Genomic DNA, 12,215 nt, shown 5'->3' with positions numbered 1-12,215 from the left:
ATGATGGGGAGAACATGGACCTACTTGTAGTGTATTCATGTGTGCTACCTTAGGTCCCACTCCCATATTTCTTTGCTTTGAGGCCATGGTCCACAAACTCTACAACTGCGTTGCGTATCTTGCTCCTTGCGCTCTTCGATGGGCTTGAAATCACATGTTTGACTATTGCTAGGCAAGGGCATGAACAATGCGAGGAGGTGATGCTCGACTAGGAAGGTTAAGATTTGTAGAATACTTTTTGCACAATAAAGGGATACGCGACTCAAAGAAGTAAGATAGCCCTTCCTCTGAAAGTATATGGGAGCAATATAGGGGGTGATATATAATTTATTATGGATTTGGAAAGTGGAATTCCTTTAGGTTAAGTGGGAATTCGAAAATAGAGTATTTTAAGACAAGGGAATTGATAATGAAGTGGAGAAAATCCACTTGGGAGGGAAGAATAAGAACCAATATGGGGAGATATTGGTATATTCTCTAGGGGAGATGATAGAAGGGTTATGAAGATGGTACATGAGTGTTACTTCAACACTTGAGATCTCGCTTTGGCTTGCCTCTTAAATTCTCATCTCTCTCTCTCTCTCTCTCTCTCTCTCTCTCAACATGAATATCATTGCTGAGCGTAGCAATGTTTATGATGCAATCCTCTCCTCATTAAAGGAATCGAGATATCCTCATCTTGAAAGAAATAGGGGGTATTATTCTTTAGTAATTTATATCATAGAACTTGTGGGTTATGACCCACCATGCTTCCACTATGATACTTTGATTACACACAAGCATTGAAACTCGAGAGTGATACAATGAATTCAAAGACAATTTCATTGCAATGCATCGTGGCTCAATTGCCATTAGAAGAGTAGGGCCAATTACAAGTATAAGGGTTATTGCATCTTATAAATATTCTTCTAGGGGTTATGTTCATCTTCAAGGCTTATAATGGGTTCTAGGTCTTCATCGTTATGTGATTCTTGGGATGCACCAAATACAAAACCTGTGTGGCTTCAGTTCTCTACTGGCTTCACATCTCATCGATCCAACTTAGGGAAATAGGCTTGGATGTATCCTAGTTCATTGCAATGGAAGCATCAGTGATTGGGGCATCCCCTCAAAATGTGCCCCGAGCTCTCCACACTTGTGGCACTTTTTTCCTTTGGTCCTTCGGATCATGAAAGTCCTCCTTGGTGTTCATTGAGAGGCAATTATCCTTAAGACGTTGGCCGCTATTTGAACTAGTTAGAGCATTGGCTCTGAGGAGGGTATTTTGAAGATTTGTAGATCATAATGCTTCAAATTGAATATCCAATAGAGGTTTCAATACATGGTAGAATTTGACACCACTGAGTTGTATCCATAGGTGAGGCATACTTCTAAATTATTATAAACCAAGAATAATAGGCTTCCAAACTTAATTGTAGCTCGCACAATGTAAATAACTCATTCATTTTCATGGTGCAATATGATGGCATAAGATATATTGTGCACAATCCTTCTTTTAGCTGCTCCCATGTGATAGCCAACTGGGATGTCCCATTACCGTTGCACCATTGCTTCCACCATAGTTGAGCTTCCCTTATTAGATTAATCTTGGCTATCATGGCTTGATTTGTGGGACTAGTTTTAACAGAAAGAAAATAATCTTTCATCATCTCAATCCAAACTTCAGCATCTATTTCTACATCTTTGCCCTTGCCATGAAATTCGGTTGCCTTTACTTGCATAAGGATAAATTTCTTCTCCCAAATCTTGATAGGATTAGAGGTAGGTGCAACACCTTAGTTTTGCAATGAACATAGTTAACTCTTGCATAATTTATTCAAGGATTTGTTTAAAGTTTTTACACATCTATAAGAAAAGACTCAAAAAAGAATTAAGAAAATGTTGATCTTGCGCAAGGGATGCACAAATGGAAGGAAAAATGGTGACATATTTAAAAAGGTGATACATCAAGGTAGGGATTATTCTTATCAAAGTAGGTTTTTTAATAGAAGGCTTTATCCATGTTATTCAGATACATCAATGGGTTTATAAACTAGAGGTTCAACATAGATATCTAAGGTTTTGCATTGAGAATGAAGGTATAGGTAACCTTTGTTTTACGATAGTTGTGGGTGTGAGATCGGTCAAAGATATTGGCACACTCAGTCATAAGAGCTCAAATCACTTGCTCATAAACATAGCAATTTTGTTGAATCCATCATATATATAATGTGGAGGGTAGGGTTTTATTTAGATTCTTCAAAAACAAATAAGTAAACAATCTTGAAACTTTCCATCCACTGAATTCACTTAATTCAAAGAGTACATGTGTGAAGTGAACATAGCTTAGAATACTAAAAATTTATGCTAGTCTTCATCACTCTAGAAAATTCCACCATTAATTAGTGATATATAATTTTGTATAAGAGGTCGTTAGATCAATTATTAAAAGAAACCTAGGACTTGCAAAGAATTCTACCTAAGCATTAGTAACTACAATTTCTATTACGCTTTAATATAATGTGTAACGTGCCTATCTAATGCTCCTTTGATACGATGATTTTAGTCATCCATCAAGAGACTAATCTAGCTGACGCCATCCATAATTCCCCTAGAATATCATAGACGTTGCTGCCTAGGATTACTTGAGCCTACCTCACAAGGGAAGGTCGGTCCCATTCCCATGAGGATTAATCTAGAAATAATGTTCCTAAAAATGCTAAGGTCACCTAATAGTTTATTCAGCATCAATCAAGTGCAATTGTTAGTGCAAATTAACTCGAATCGAAGCAGACATGTGTTGCACTTGGTTCAGAGAGAGAGAGAGAGAGAGAGAGAGAGAGAGAGAGAGAGAGAGAGAGAGAGAGAGAGAGAGAGAGAGAGAGAGAGAGAGAGAGAGAGAGAGAGAGAGAGAGAGAGAGAGAGAGGGGGGGGGGGGGGGCTAGCGTGTTGAGCCCTCTTCCCATAAGGCAAAGTCTCAACCCAGCCCCCTAAAACAATCAAGATCAGGCTCTAAGTTGATATTTCTATGACAGTCAACATTTCGACTGTTCCTATGTGTCTAATCTATCATTTTGAACCTCTCAACTTATTGAGACCATCCAATCATAGGACGAATCTATTAGGGAACTGCCCTACGACTTGCCTTTTTTGTGCTAGGATTACTTAATTATCTAATTACCTAGCAAAATTTTTTCGACACATAAAATAGGTTCCTTAATTAGCCCATTAGACACAAGGTCCATTCATGTAATGTAGTCACATAATATGAAAGAAAGTTAAAGAAAATCTTTTGAGAAAAGAATTTTTATTTAAAATTGGATGAAATTATTTCATTTACATCACATTAATCATGTATATAGAAATCCACTAAAATATAATACCACCAATCTGCCCCTCGGTAGCATTAGGGCCTTCTGGGACATCCATCCCGAGTTTGCAAGCATTAGACTAATCCTAGATGTCTAAGAGATTTATGGCAAGAGCTCCCCTAGCACCCTCATCATCTGCTAGCTAACATCTGATCCCTATGGAGAGAGCTCTCTTGTTTAGAGTTGGTCTAGGATCTAGAGGGGACAACAATAGCCCCTTGGTGAAGGGCTCTTGTGACTAGCCTTGGGAGAGGCCTAGTGCATATCCAAGTTCAACCTGATTTAATGCAAATTCTAATTAGAATAAACAAGCACAAATGATCTTTTCTAATATATAAAAAATATCTTGAGATGCAACTTATGCAACTTTGAACTTGTCTCATGTATCAACCTTCTAGCCTAAGTTTCCATTGTCTTATGGAGTTGCCATGAACTTAGGGGAAGATGTTAGCCCTTGAAGAGACTATGGTCCTTTGGTAGTTCCTAGTATCCTTAAATTGTTTTTGGTTTTTTTCCTTGGGAACCTTTGGTCCTTTAACCGTATACTTGGAATTTGAAAATCATTAAGGTCCTTTTGAGTCGCAATTCCTCTTCAAGAATCTTAGTGTCTAACTTCCATGATTCGCAAGGCTATAGGGAGTCTTTTTTCCGTGAGGGTTTAGAGAAGGAAGTCCCTTATGCATGTGCAATTTCTTTACATCTCCACCATGTTTTCTAGTTACTTATTTCTAACTATTGGATGGTTGAAGAGAAAAGACTAGCATTTTCAACAACTAGATAAGAAAGCACATAGGCCACATTAGGGTTTTCTCTAGTCTAAATGGGATTGACTCTATGTCCTTTTCCTTAGGTGCACTCTTCATGTTTCAATTGTTTGAACCGCAAATTCTGGATGCTTCCAAGTTGCTCTTGGTTGGGGCAAACAGTAGGGGGGAAAGTATAGTATGCTACCATAAACTCAAGGAGAAGCAAAGAGAAAGCACAGAGTCCACAGGGAGAGAAGAGGGTAAAGTGGATATATGCATGACGAGGATAGATCTAGACATCCTTGTACTACTGTGAAATGTTCTTTACATGGCAAATAGATTATTTATTGTTGCTCATAGTTTGCACAAGGTGATGTACTTGGATTTGGGTGGAGATTATTGCTCTTCTCCGTCCTAAACAAAGGGGTGGTGTGGACTATTTTGGGGTTGACTTATTCTACTACCATAGTGATTCCAAACAAAGACTTTTAGTTGAAAGAAGAATCTTCATGAAGCTTCAAAACAAGGCATTTTGGTCTATGTGGACTAACTAGGTGTTGAATATTCTATACATGTTGAAGGTGCATTTTTGAGCCTTAGACAAATTGTTTAGCAAACACTCATTCATACAGCTTAAACTAATTGGGGTTCAACTGAGCCATAGCCTCAGTAATGTTGTCTTAACATGGATGTATATATGCCGTACTACATGGATTGAGATCAAATGTTATGTAAACGCCCCGAACAACGTAGTATGCTTAACAATTATGATATTCGCTTGTTTTTGAGATTTTAATATAAAAGAGAATGAACACTTAAAGCTGAAAATGAAAATTACTCACAAAATTATAGCCATGAAAATGTAAAAGTAATGGAGACAAGATTGAGGGTTGAAGATGGGCAACCCCCCCCCCCCCCCCCCCCCCCCCCCCCCGCCCCTGAAGGAATGTATTTCTGCTCAACCCAAGTCCCTTAGGGAAGAGCTCAGTTACAATCAACCTGAGAGTGAGAAGAAGTAATTCTCACTCTCACAAGATCATGCAAAGATGTACAAACACACATGCATTATCTATTATGCAATGATAAGAACTGATTTCTTTACAGTATGAGAGAAGAAAAAGGGGAAATCAGCCTTCTCCATCGTTGAACAATAGTACATGGATAGGGCTTGCTTCTTGTTGCTAAAATGGAAGAAAGAGCTTGAAAAGGAGGTGCTGTAATGAATTTACAGGCTTGCTGTCCTGTAAAACAGCAGTGATAGAAGAGGGAATATGGAGGATTTTGATAATGGAGAAGTGGGGGATGATGATGGGGATGGATGGGGCCAGTTTCTGGCTATCTGTGGGTGCTGTACATGAGTTTACAGCAAAGAAAAATGATGCTGAATGAAGAAAAACGAGCTCTTATTTATAGGATAGGGAAGAGCTAGTACAAAAGGGGAAAGTGGAGTAGCACAAGACAAGTGTCCAGCCACATGTCATGAGATGTGACAAGTGGTGGGACACTTGGAAACTTGTGTGATAAGTGTCTTGACACTTGTCTCTTCTCTATGGCCTTCCTTTTTGGGTTGAATACTGTCAAGAATAGAAACAACCAAATTTAGTAAGCACAGTCAGAGTACAGAACTTACTATTTTTAGACTGACATTCGTATTTTTTAGGACTAGTATTTTTAGGCTAATTCGAGGCTCCTAAAATTTAGGGACCTCCTAAAATTTAGAAATCTCCTAAAATTTAGGGACCCCCCCAATATGGGTGTCATATGAAAGCTTTTTCCGTGTACATCGCAAAAATGGTATCCGAATCTTCATGTGACTTTCCTATGCAAAGAAATGTGCATTTCAAGCTTTCAGCCCACACATACACATTATACGAGCATTTCATGATACATGCCATCTTGTTGATTGTAACTGTCTGTTCTGGTGGATCTAGCCCACACTTCAAGGCATCAATCCTTTCTGTGTGCGAGTCTAACCCTGATATGCGTGAGTTCTAGTCACAGGCGCCCAATCGGGCCATATAGCTGGAAGTGTGAACTATCTTTTCTCTAACCCACCGCGTGGGTCCACCATAACCTGTGACCACTCATCAGTGGCCAGCTCCAATGCACTTTTCTTTATATCTAATTAGTGCAAAGGAAATAAATTTAATAAATCATTATATAGACAAATTAATGAAAAAGGATACAAATTTTGTTTCTATAGAGTTGTGACAGCCCTCTGACTTTTATTCAGCTGTCCTCAGCTGAAAAGCTTCTTGATATTGCTGTAGAATATCTGGGTAATCCTTCATGAATTTTTCATCTACCCATTGTGCATCTGCTATGGGTAGATTCTTGAATTTTAGTAAGAATTTTCGTGTCACAAGGCCACTTCTCGTGGTTAGATCCTTGAGAAACAAAATCTTTTCAGGTTCCAAGAGTTGCTCTGTTTCTTCAACTTTTGGGGGATCTTCAGTAATGGGTTCCTTTGGTTTTGGTCCTATGTAAGGTTTTAGCAAACTTACATGAAAAGCATTGTGTATTTTCTAATGAGTAGGAAATAAAAAAGACATAGGGCAAAGGCAGAAAAAAGGTAGCCCGACTGAAGAAAGAAGAGGAGAAAATGCCAAAAGCGCAAGGGCAACCTTAAAAGTCCAAGGCAAATGCAAAAAGGGAAAGGCGCATTTTAAAATACAAAGGCGCACCCTGAAATCTTGTAAAAGAGTGCCACGATCTCTCCTGTGCAAATTGTAAAGATAGACGGGCAGTGGAGAAGAAGCAAGAAGGATAGGAAGGAAATAGAAAAAGAGGACCTACGCCAATGGCCGGTCATGTAAAAAGGGGATGACCGCCCAAGGAGGAGTAGGGCATGTATAAAAGCCAAAAAGTGGAATGAGAAGCTCATTTTTGTATGTGGCCAAAAGTAGCTCTCCTCTTCTTCTCCTTCTTCTTGTTCTTGCTTGCTTGAGCTTGTGCTTGAGAGAGGGAGTGTGAGAGTGTGAGGGAGTGAGTGTGTGAGGATGAGGGACCGTGGGGTGGAGAAGCTCTCCATCTTCTCCTCTCTTCTTCTCTTCTCTTCTCTTCTCTTTTCTTGCTCACGGTGATGGAGCTTGGAATGTGGAGCTTGAGGATGGAGCTTGCTTGAAGCTTGCACTTGGATCGTGGAGCTACCGGAGTGCGCGGAAGAAGAGGTAACTCGAACGGCATGGAGGTAAGCTCACTACACCCATAGATATGGATGGCGCGTTGGCTATGTGAGAGGTAGCCATTAGTGCTCGGCTTGGAACGCTTGAAACAATAAGCAGTCCGTGGGTCTTGGTGGTTGAGTGAAAGCTTCCACATTTTGGATCCATTGCCGGGACCAACGGATTCAAGCCTTGAGCGTTTGCGTGCTTCGAATCGAGCATCGAAGTAAGGGCTTTCCCCGAACCGGTACTTGAGATAGGTAGGAAGTGAGGGGGTTGAAGATGGTATTCGATCTCCTTGGTGAGTAGGTTTTTTACTTTTTTGAGATTTATGTTGTGAGATAGAGTAGTGTAGGTATTTACTTTGTGAATTGGATGCATTAGAGTAGGAGAAAACAAAGAAAAATAAAGAAAATAAGCATTAGGGTTTACTGTTATAAAATAGGGCAAAAATCGTGCAAAAAATGGTAAAAAGCTCGGTTGTGATGCCTAAGATCGGCACGTGAGTGATTGGGGGCATCAAAACCATACCCGGGAAGGGGCATAAGAGCCAAGAGGCCAAGGGAGAGCTCATTTGTGACTATTTGAGAGAGAGAGAGAGAGAGAGAGAGAGAGAGAGAGAGAGAGAGAGAGAGAGAGAGAGAGAGAGAGAGCCATCGCACGATTCGCTCTGATCTCGCCATCGATGAGCCTACTGCTCTATTCAGGTATATGAATCCCTTCCCATATCCCCCTAGATAGGATTTGGAGATTTATGCTTGCTATGATTGGGTAAATTGCACGAATTGAGTAAGATCGACATCTCGATGTTGTCATCGCGCCACGTTCGGCTCGTCCGAGCAGCCGCTTCTAGGGCGAGTCCCAGAATTGGCCCTTGGCCCTCTTTCGCTCAGCCCACTCGGCCCGAAACCCTAATCGACCCTCGACCTAGACCTACTCGACCCGTTGGAGCCAAACCGTCCGAGCCATAGGATTCGACCCTCAGCCACGTGTCATATTCGGCCCATTCGAGTGACCTCGTCCGAGTGACTTCGTCCGAATTGACCATTCGGCCCGTTCGAGCCAACCTGTCCGAGTCTGTGCCTCGGCCCGTTCGAGTCTACCCTGCCCGAGTCCTGAATTCGACCCTCGGCCCATGTACCTCGGCCCGTCTGAGTGACCCACTTGGACCCCCTACAATTGGGACTAGCTCGGCCGAGTGAAAATTTTTATCAAATTCTCAAAAATTTGACCTGACCCGGCTGTCAGCAGCGCAAACTGTCGAAAGTCATTTTGACACTCAGAACTTGATTCTGGCACATGGAATAGATGGAATTGTAGGGAACAGCCGCTTGGCAGCTTGAAGTAGGCAGCAGCGAGACCCAGAGACCTAGATGCAAAACGTTGAGCAACTAAAATCTGATTGGCCAAAAACAAACGAGGCAACATATTAGAAAAACCCTGAACCCCGAAATTGACCCCAAAGGCTACGTAGAGCTAAAGGCACATCACAGACCCATCACTGGGTTGAAACTTAGAAGATTAGTTCAAAATTTGGCTAAACGGTCCTCCAAATTGCACATGGTGTTTACCATAACGGCCTTGCGGGTCGGGGGGGACTATCCCCCCGAACCCCCGCAGAGGGGGCTCTACCTCCTCCGCGCCTCCCCCAAGTAGGTTGGAGAGAAAACGCGCGCTGTGACAAGTCCCCCAAATTAGATCTTAGAGTAGTAATGGCTCTACACGAACATGGATCCTCACTCGCAAAAGAGCAATCAAAAGCCCATACCCGAACCGAGAGAGATTGAGACCCTAGAACCTCAATGGGCTAATCTAGCCAACAAGGGCAAGGAGGCGACACTGCAAAAACACATACGTGTTGCATTCGGACTACATCTAGTCAAGGCGGAAGGCAACAACGTCAGGCTACGATAGTGAGAATGACTAGATATGGCAGTCCTGACAATAGATGCTCCTTGAATATCCCTGCACTGACAAGCCAAGACATCAGTGGAGAATCCACATCTGGTCGTGCAGTTGGGGACTCAAGGGCATTTGTCAGAAGGCTTAAATTTACAAGCCAAGACCCAGAAGATGAAGACATAGTACCACGTGCTTATCTTAGGGTCGAACTCACCGCGAAAAGAGAGCATACTATCGATGCTCTGATCGATGAAGGAGAAAATTTTAATGTCTTGACCTATGAGGCATGGACCCTACTAGGCCAACCAGAGCTGACACCGACTAATGCAACTCTTAGCCCTTATGGGGGACCTCCACAAGCACTTATAGGGAAGTGCTATTACCTTACAACAATTGAAACTGAAAGCTTGCCTATCCTATTTTATGTTCCTCTAAATAATGCTAAATATGGTAAGGAAACCCTCTTGGGAAGACTCTTCAAAAGGGCGACCAAATGTGAGGCTGACTATGTAGCACAGAGGATACACCTGACACTACCGGGTGTGAGGATAGTCACAACCTTTAGTAAGGGTGACCTCATCAAACCTCGAGGGAAGGGCAAGGAGCATCCTGACATACCAAGCAAGCCTAGTAATGAGAGCAAGGAGTTGTTAAAAGAGTTGATACAAACGCAGGTTGAACGGAGAGAACCAGTGATGAGTGAGGCCATACTTGAAACAAAAACGTTAGGAGACAAGGCCAAGGATAGGGGTTGGACTTACAAATATCGTAGAAGACAATGAAAGAAGCCCAAGCCTTATAGACGAAGGCATCGATGGAGAGCTAGCACAACGCCACGATGGATATCCAAGGCGTTGCTTCGTGCTCAAGGGTATTATGTAGGCAACCGATGGATTTGGGTACCAAAACCCCCTGCTAAACCACCTCTGTCAGAAGCCCAAATTATGTCAAAAGCAAAGAGGCGTAGGAGGAAACCTAAACGAAAATCCAAGTCGCGAACCAAAAATATTGGAGTGATTGAGCCCCTCATGATTGAAATCAAGAAACCAAACATGACCTATCAAAAATTAGATCCTCAGCCTAGCGTGCTTAGCAAACAGATATCAGAGGTAACTGTCGAGCGTGCACAAGGTCCACTAGTGCCCAAGGAGCCTTTGACTTCCCAAGAGGATAATGAGCACCACAGGCACAACATTGCTCATGATAAGGGCGATTGCTCAACAAAGCTAATGGCAGTTTCGTCTAACAATCATGAGCAAATTCTCCACAGTCAGTGCCAAGCCCATGTAGGAGTCCCAAATCTCCTACATCCTCTTCACCTAAATGGACACAGGAAGCACAGTAGCAGCAGCCTCGTGCCGCTGCTCAACCTACACAAGTGAATGCGCAAAGGGAAACAAAAGATACGACCACTTCTGATCTGCCTAAGGACTTGACACCGTAGTCTACCAATGGTAGCCAGTCCACTGAACTAGCCACCACTACTTCCAATCAGGGACCACAACAGTCACAACCTTTGGCCGTGACAACACCCATTGCGGAACATGTCCTTAGTAATTCACCTTTGGAAGAGATGTCACAACAAACATCCTTGACACCTCCAATCCTTCCAAAGCACCTAAAGCCTAGGCTTGAGGATAAATCTCTCAAAGACTTGGCCAAAGAAATGGTGCATCTGACCAATGAACCAGAGATGAAGCGGATGGTGAAGCTTGATCACAAGCTGACAGCCATCACACATGCATACGTCCATGTGGACATCGGAAGGCCAACACCAGAGCACACAAAGCTCATAGCTGAATCACTGACTTGGTATGAGCAGCAACATGTTTGTTTTTGCTATGCAGCTCTACTGTTGAAGAAGTCATGAAGGACATCCCAAAAGCCATATCTAGAGAATTGCGCTTGATACCCTCATTTTATACAGCTCTATGTGAGACAAACAAGGAAAAGCTTGAAGCAATCGAATGAAAAGGGAAAGGACAAGGTACCTTTGCACAAAATTGGTACTCTAACCAAAGTTTGGCAACCAAAATTAGCCATCGACTAATGACACTTGCTGAGCAAAGGAAAGCCCTTTGGACATCAATACATGATTCCACACACGTTGCCCCGACCTCATTGAGAGTGTTGGCAACTGCCCATGATGTCCAGCTTTCTACCATTGTCCAAAAAAATCCCTTGTATGATAGAGTGCTTCTAGAAGAAGATCTACACGTGGCTAGCAGGCTAGGAGTAGGGAGCATGGTACTTGATGTCAGCGCATATGTCTTCTGCCTCACTCAAGACCCTGAAATCCTATATCTCTATGCTTCCCATCAATACAACCCTGACTTCTTCAATTGGTTTCTTCCAAGCCTACATGACAAAAACCCTAAATCGTCTCATGGTTCTACACTAGAGTCACCCAAACCTCCAGAGCAAGAGAACAACAGCTCTAAACACAACATCACCTTGACAAGAAGCAATGGAGACATGTTCTAATAGATAAGGACAAAAATCTAGAGCAAATACCTAACCAGGAGCAACTGTTCAATGCAATCGAATGCGGGGCTAAATAGAGGAGAATTAGCTGGACAACTAGACTCTCCAAAAAGAGAGGTAGTTGAACCCTCGCAACCTAGCAAGGTTGTTCAACCTAGTGAGGCCGTAGCAAAATCCCATGACGACATGCCACAGAAAGAGAATGCTAAGGCCCAACCAAGCACATCAACTACTGACCTAGTTCAGGATCCTGAGTCCTTAAAGGATACACCTCTAGTGCCCAAGAGAAAGAGAAGAAAACAACGAAAACAACGACAGTTGCAAGCTACTGCAGACAATAAGAAGATTGGGACCAAGAGTACTGAAGAGATGATGAACAAAGCGTCTGGTTCATCCATAGATAGACCCATTGCCATCTCTCCTAGCAGTAGTGAAATCTTAGACACATCCATGTGTTTTGATAAATCAAAGCAACAATTACCGTCAACTGTTGCTTGTGACACTCAATCCACAGATAGAGAAACTCGCATTGACCAATCAAGAGTGGATACAACACTGTCACAACAGGA

Source organism: Lygodium microphyllum, chromosome 14, assembly GCF_053477565.2.
Source record: "Lygodium microphyllum isolate KBCC chromosome 14, Lygodium_microphyllum_v1.1.10, whole genome shotgun sequence".
NCBI lineage: Eukaryota > Viridiplantae > Streptophyta > Polypodiopsida > Schizaeales > Lygodiaceae > Lygodium > Lygodium microphyllum.
Note: the sequence above shows the minus strand (reverse complement) of the source record.